Below are 8,157 nucleotides of genomic sequence, written 5' to 3'. Positions count from 1 at the left end.
GGTACACAATAATATACTCTATACAGTTAGGGGTATAATTATTTCCATGCATGAACAGATGGAGCAGCTCCCATTGGATAGAATTGCCATTCGCCAGCCGCCGGAAAGGGCCGCACGAGCACGAGATGCTCGCGTGCCCAATTCCATCGGAACCCTCCGCAACCCTCAGCAACCATCTCATTGAAACGGGCAGGGAAGCCGCTCCCCGCTGCCGCGCTGACGGGGGCGCATGAGCGTCTGAGTCGGCAACCATCACATGATTTTTTGGCCCTGTACACTACCATGCAAATGGAAGTTTATCCATGGGCGGACTGCGGTGGGGGGCAGGCATTTGCGCGGGCAGCGTTAGTTGGCTCGTTGAGCAGCACATTTTTGCTGCTTAGCGCGCTAACCAGATTCACCGCCCGTAGTCTACACAGACAACTGTCTCTCTTGCTGTATTTTCACTGATTTATATTGATTTCCAAATAAAATAATATTCCTAGTCTTCATCTAAGGAGCTTCATCTCTGATTTATTACTAAAAATGATATATTGCTTGTTCTAAATTCTAATAGTTCCTCTCAGGCATTGGAATATTTTATTCCATTTGTAGTCAATATATTTTCCATTTAAAATGTCAAATATGGAATGTGAATAACAGATACAACTTTTTTTGGACTTGATCTGTTTATGAAGGATCCAGTCCACTATGTCACGCCCACTATGTCACGCCTCTCATAAGGCCATTGGCGAGCCCACTGTAATGAGCGGGCCGCTTTGTCGGAAAACAATTCACTAATATTTGTTGAGTCTGAAACCTGCAATTTTGATTTATATTATTGTACTGATAAATACTATATTAGTCGGAGAGGAATAGCTAAAATCAGCCAATAAAAAAAGTCTACCCTACCCCCCCCCCCCCCCCCCCCACGAATCAACCCAGCAACAACCCGGGATCGACCTGAGTTATTTGTATGGTGTGAAAGGGTATAAGTCTGGGTACACAGTAGAGCGATATCAGCACAATTTGCCTTTTTGTAACGACAAATCATCTACATTGTCTGGTGTATACACATGGTTGCACACTCCTGCGGGTTTCCTGTGACAACATTGGGTTGACCTGCTGCACAATCAATCAGTCAATTTTATATGCCCGGCCGTAGAGTGTAAAGAAGGACACAACAAGGTATCATTCCATCATTCATTACATTGTGTAGTGTGTAAGGCCAATCATTCTGATGGTTGGGTCCAGTGGCAGAACTTGTGAGTGGTTGGCCCAGGTGCAAAAAGTTTCATTTGGGCTCCCCTCCTGCACTCCAATCCAAGTTCACAATATGACACACAGCAGTGGGCCCCTTAGTCCTGCTGAACCAATGGTATTTCTGCCTCTGGCTGGGTCAAATACCCTTCAGCCCAACCATTGGATTGGTGTAGGCTGGTAGAAGTGCACCCTGATGATAAATGATTGCGAATCAAATGAACCATATGGATCGCATGTTATATATCAACAAAATAAGTTACTCTCTGTGCGAGCAAACTCGTGGCGAGATGCAGTGTCGTAACTGGGGCTCCGCAGCCCTAGCGGTGGTCATGGGGGCCTGGCACAGGACAGAGCTGAGTAAGGCGCAGCAGCGATAATTAGCAATAAATAAAACTGACTGACAGCGCCATTACTTTAAAAATTTGTCACTGTCTATAAGCCAATAGGAGCTTGTAGCTCTGCAGCCAATCAGGCAGTGGTGGATCTTTAGCACTTTATTTATGTATTATGGATGCAATTATTTTTAGAATATTTTAGAATATTTATTCATACTTTTATCTGTTTTAGATATTAACTTGCTAACATACAAGGGGATTATATAAGAGAAGCCAGAAAACCACTATGAATATTGATATATAGAAATCCCATCAATTCCGAGCGCATGCACAGAAATGGCGGGAGAAAGATGAACGCCAGATGCACGAGGCGAATCCCCACATCATCCGGCGGAAGTGACGTCACGCTGGGCGGAAGTACAATAGCCGTATATACGGCAGACAAAAATAGCGGCTTTGGGGACTCTGCACCAGCCGCATACCATGACAAACACTTTTGGACTCTTGAATAAGTTGGCCTTATACTTTATATCTGTGCATGCAGTGTGTTTTTAAAGTTAGTGGGAGTGAAACGGTACTTCCGATACCGGAAGTCCGAAACCGGAAGTAGTTTTACCGGAAGGTATATTAATGGACCATATCACTAGCACTATTCAGGGACCTGAGGAAGAGACTTTAGTCTTGAAACATGTTGTGTCTGGACTAGTGCTCAGCCGCTGTTTTTATTGTTTATCCCTGTACACCAGACCATAAGGGAAGAAGGGAAGAAGGTAAGTGGGAAAGTGACTGTCCACACGTTTTTCAGGCCAAGATCTCTGGGAAATCTGTGTGCAGACTGCATTATATCACTGCCTCCACCCTGAGGTCTGTTTAAAGTGTATAATTTTTGGATTGTATTTTATCTTGATTGTTCATTTCAATAAATCGACTTTTTTATGAGAAAGGATTTGAAAGAAACCAGGGCCGGCGCCACCACTAGGCAGCTCTAGGCATTTGCCTAGGGCGCCGGCACCTGGAGGGCGGCAGTTCGCCCCTCACCCCCAGCGAACTGTGTAAAAAACTTGTTGGAGCGGTCAGGGGTGTCCGTGCGACAGTGGTACCTGCGGCGCCGTCATGAGTATAAAGCTGGCTGCGGCAGGCGGGGTCCCTGCAGTGAATAGAAAATAACTAGCGCTATGCGCGCGGCGGCGCGGGAAGCGCTAGTTATTTTCTATTCACTGCAAGGACCCCGCCGGCCGCAGCCAGCTTTATACACATGACGGCGCCGCAGGTACCACTGCCGCATGGACACCCCTGACCGCTCCTGCACTGCAAGTTTTTTCCACAGGTACCACCCCCCCCCCCCCCCCCCCCCGGGCACCGGGGCGCCCCCACCCCGAGACTTGCCTGGGGCTTCCGGTGCCTTGCACCAGCCCTGAAAGAAACCATTATATGCTTGGAAAACTGCATTTGATCGTAAGTAGGGGTACGATATCCCATTTAAAGAAACCTAGATATGTGTATTTCAGCTTACTACTAGTGAGTTGATGTACGCCTACGTGATGCAACTTTAATAACTACAGCAGTTTAACAAAAACGTACTTTACACATTGGATCTTGTATGTCTTTTATTTAAATATAAACTTCGAGGACCACTTTTGAGAGAGAGGAAAGTTTATGAAAAGTGGAGCAGTTAAGAGAACATATGAAAAAGGAGAGTATTACATCATTCCTGAATATTCATTTATTGTCCTAATCTATTGTCCGTGAAAGGGGCGCCAAGTTTGGAGTAAAATTACTTTTTTCTGTGGCTTATATTGGGGATTTAGGGGAGATATCCCTTTACTCCGAGTAGGCGACCCATAAATCATATTAGATTATCTATCAAAACCTTTCCAGCGGTGGATCCTGATTTGCTGTGGAGCCATAAGTTCCGATATGCTTGTGAGTCAGCTTCACATTTCAAATGGCAGCAATATGCGGGGTCCAGCACCAAGGAGTAGGAGAGCAGTGGCTGCCTGAGACCTAGGAGAGCATCACAGGTCGCGGACCAGGGAGCTGGAGAGCCATGAGGCCGGCGGCGGGGAACGGGAGACCCACCAATCATCATGAGACCTGGCTGGTGCCGCGTTATCACTGGCCACTTTATCACTTCACAAGGCTTAATAAATCTGCCTTTGAGGTACTATTGATATATACCATATCTGGTCTATATCCCTAATCAAAGGGACATATATATTATAAGTAACTTTTGGGACCAGTCTAAGGCTATAGGGACATCCAAACAGATGTGCTAATTTTCAGCCAATAAAAATGGGTGATTATCACAATTTTAGCCCAATGGCCATTATTGGGCTATCCAATTATAGGCAATTTTTATCAAACAAAAATGACCAGTTTTCAGGGACATGGGGCCTCATTCAGACCTATTTGCTAGACTAAGTACACTCGCAACCAAGCAAACAGGTCAGCGTCACCTGTAAAACGCCCATAAAACACTGGGCGTTCCCCTACTCCAGCCCCCTGTCCACCCCCGCCCATCCCCTTCTGGAGGTTATGGCTCGGCAAGTTTCACACAAGCAGCTCCCGGGGGTTTGCACATCATCGAACACAGGGACAAATTTGGCCCGCTATGAGTGTGTCTGAATCGGCCCAATGGTGTCTGTTATTAGTTTTTTTTGTTATACTTTTTTCTCCAATTAAATATAACATATAATTTTTTTTAAGATATGAATTATATAACTGATACAGGGCCGCCGACAAGGGGGTGCTGTGGGTACAGCTGTCCTGGGCCCCAGCATCTGGAGAGGCCCGGGCAGCTGCACAACGCCTCCCCCTCGATGTCCCCACAGCCAGGCACGCACAATACATAGTGCAGCCTGCAGAGCGACGAGCCTAGGATACAGAGGGGATCGACGCTCCGCAGGCTGCACTGTGCATTGTGTGCTCCTGAGCGTCCGTGAATGAGGGAGATGCCTCGCCACCGCTGCTGGTTGGTAAGTAATAGTAGTTTGGGGGGAAATAGGGGGAGGTGGGGGGTTGCGCGCGGGGGTGCGGGTGTGAGGGGGGAGTGCCGCTGTGACGCTGGGGACCCGAGGGCTCAGACTTTCTAGTGGCGGAAAAAGGGGGTTTAAACTGCGCTAAGCTCATAAACATGCAACAGGTGTAGAAAAATGACAAATTTATTAAACCAAGAACATTTGGTATTAAAAAGGCAATATTGTATTGTATTTCTAGTGGCGGCCCTGAACTGATATAATGCATTACTATATATTACATCTTGGTTTCTCGTGTGTACATTTGTGCATGCATGACCTGATTTAAAGTGCTGTGATTTCTTTACCAACTTTCTTTCTATACGGATCTGGGGTGCACAATAATATACTCTATACAGTTAGGGGTATAATTATTTCCATGCATGAACAGATGGAGCAGCTCCCATTGGATAGAATTGCCATTCGCCATCCGCCGGCAGCTGCCGGAAAGGGCCGCACGAGCACGAGATGCTCGCGTGCCCAATTCCATCGGAACCCTCCGCAACCCTCAGCAGCTCCCCAGAGCAACCCCCACACGATCCCTGCCCATCTCACTGAAACGCAGACGGGGCGCACGAGCATCTGAGTCGGCAACCATCACATGATTTTTTGGCCCTGTACACTACCATGCAAATGGAAGTTTACCCATGGGCGCGGTGGGGGGCAGGCTTTTGCGCGGGCAGCGTTAGTTGGCTCGTTGAGCAGCACATTTTTGCTGCTTAGCACGCTAACCAGATTCACCACCCGTAGTCTACACAGACAACTGTCTATCTTGCTGTATTTTCACTTATTTATATTGATTTCCAAATAAAATAATATTCCTAGTCTTCATCTAAGGAGCTTCATCTCTGATTTATTACTAAAAATGATATATCGCTTGTTCTAAATTCTAATAGTTCCTCTCAGGCATTGGAATATTTTATTCCATTTGTAGTCAATATATTTTCCATTTAAAATGTCAAATATGTAATGTGAATAACAGATACAACTTTTTTTGGACTTGATCTGTTTATGAAGGATCCAGTCCACTATGCCACGCCCACTATGTCACGCCTCACTATGCCACGCCTCACTATGTCATGTCTCACTATGTCACGCCTCTCATAAGGCCATTGGCGAGCCCACTGTAGTGAGCGGGCCGCTTTGTCGGAAAGCAATTCACTAATATTCGTTGAGTCTGAAACCTGCAGTTTTGTTTTATATTATTGTACTGATAAATACTATATTAGTCGGAGAGGAATAGCTAAAATCAGCCAATCAAAAAAGTCTATTGCTTATTATATAGCTCTATGAGGCGTAATTGTATGAACACAATTTGCTGTACCCGGCTTAATTTTCCCACCCCGTTACGCCTCATTAGACGTACTGTAAAAAGTGAGATACACAAAAATGTTTATACACATATTTCAGTACATATGTTTGCCACATGTGTGCATTACAGAAATGTGTATCTACCCCCCTACCCCCCCCCCCCCCCCCCCCCAAAGAAAAAAAAAAAAAAAACCAAAGAAAGCACAAAAAAACATAATAACTAAGACCAGGGCCGGTGTAAGGCCTCTTAGCACCCTAGGCGATACTTCAACCTACTGCCCCTCCCCCCATACTGCCACCAATACCCACTTTCCAGAATGTCAGGGAGGCTCCCAAAAATTGGGTGGTCCACCCAGCCCCATGGGAAGGCCTCCCTTTTCCATTCGCATTAGAGGCCTCCCCTCACAATAGAGTACAAGGAGATGGGGCGGCAATGTAGGGAAGTAAGCCTCAGGGGAAAAGTATGAGGTCTTAGAAGTTCCACAGAAGCTGCTTCCATTAAGTAAAACAAAGATCCTCATAGACATCCTTGATTTTTGATAGGCAGACTTGGTGGCGCCCCCCCCCCCCCCCCCAAAAGCTGCCTAAAGGTAGAGCTGGCCCTGACTAAGACACACACATATATTTCATGTGCTTACTTAAAAGGATACAGCTACTATGGTTTGTTTGTAAATTAACCACAGGACTCTGAAGAACAGCAGAAGTATGACTTTTGTAGCTGCATTCAATCTAACCAATGGCTGCTGAGGAACCATTCTTACTGTATAACAAGAAGATGGCAACGATACAACTTCCGCCATTCACAAATAGCATACTGTACATATACGGTTACTACAAAACTTGACATAAATAAAATTTTGAATTTTGAAGGTGGACAAGGCCATTCCAGAGGTGAAAAGATTCAGTGATACCATCTATTTGTGAATTTGCATTTCCATATCTAGGATTAGAATCACCGGTTGCTGCAGCCCCGACCATATAGTACTGGGGAATTTGCTAAACAGATATAATCATAAATGTTATCATGTACAGTACAGTATGTAAAATATGTGCTGGATGGATCCCCCGGAAACTGGCAACGAATTAGCAGTGGAGTAACTATGGGGGTGGTGTGGGGTGCGGCATGCACTCGGGTGTCACCCTTTGGTGGGGTGACACCAAACTAAGCTGTACTCACACCCTCAAGCGCTGCATCCGCAGTCCGCACATTCCTGACAGCTATATAGTAGCTAAATAATAGCACTGGTGCAGTCAACCGACTTATATCTAAATATACAACTGTTTTCCCTCTAGTTCTCATTGATTTCAATGGGACACAGTGGACAGTGGAGTTTTTGTCTCCAAATCTGAAGGGAGGGCAGATTTTTAATACATAGATTAATATTAAGCTTAAATAGAAAAACAGCAAGTTCTCTGAAACATATATAAATACTATTATTTTGGATTATATCTATCTATACAATTAAACTAGATTGTCATATATCAATTAATGCTAAACATTGCTAGTCGCTGGTAAAACGGTACACTGAGCAATTTGACCAGCGAGCGATATATCGCTGAGCAATATTAAGCCAAAATTGCTTAGCGACCACATTTCACCGTGGGTACACACCTTAAGTCCATTTCAACTTTCATCAAATGAATCGATTTCCGATCAACGGAACAAATGCAGCACTGGGAAATCAGTCACCGTCCCATGATATCGTTATGTTGGGGACATGGCTGGCAGCACCATCTAGCAGGGGCAGATATATGGATCACGGACATCGGTCAACCCCCATCATCCCAGTACCTTCTTTATATTGGGGTCTCCCAACTGCCAGAACAGCACCAAAAAAATAAAAAAAAACACCAGGCCATTGGCCTGGCATGTTTCTCGTAAATAAGCATGCTGTGGCAGCCCCTAACAAGTGGCTACTGATTTTCTCTTTACCCAGAATCACTTTAGTTTTCCAAAAACTCTCATGTCATTTTGATTAACGTATAATATTATCACAATTCAATACATTTGGGTGCATGGCCCATGTCAAGGATGTGGTAACTTATGAACCTGCACTACAGTAGGTCTAGGTTTTTGGCTGTGACTTGGGGGGGGGGCAAAATGTAATAGGGTGCAATTTTTTTAGACAAGGTCAGAGTTTGCATTCGAGGAAAAAATCATTCAATGGTGAGTAACCACAGTGCCAGATTAAGCCTTCAGGGGGCCCGGGGCACTTTAGACAGGGGGGCCCCCTTGCACTTGTCATTACTGTCCG

Source organism: Crinia signifera, chromosome 19 (genome assembly GCF_055691185.1).
Source record: "Crinia signifera chromosome 19, ASM5569118v1, whole genome shotgun sequence".
In the NCBI taxonomy this organism is placed as follows: Eukaryota; Metazoa; Chordata; class Amphibia; order Anura; family Myobatrachidae; genus Crinia; species Crinia signifera.
This window is presented reverse-complemented; position numbering follows the sequence as displayed.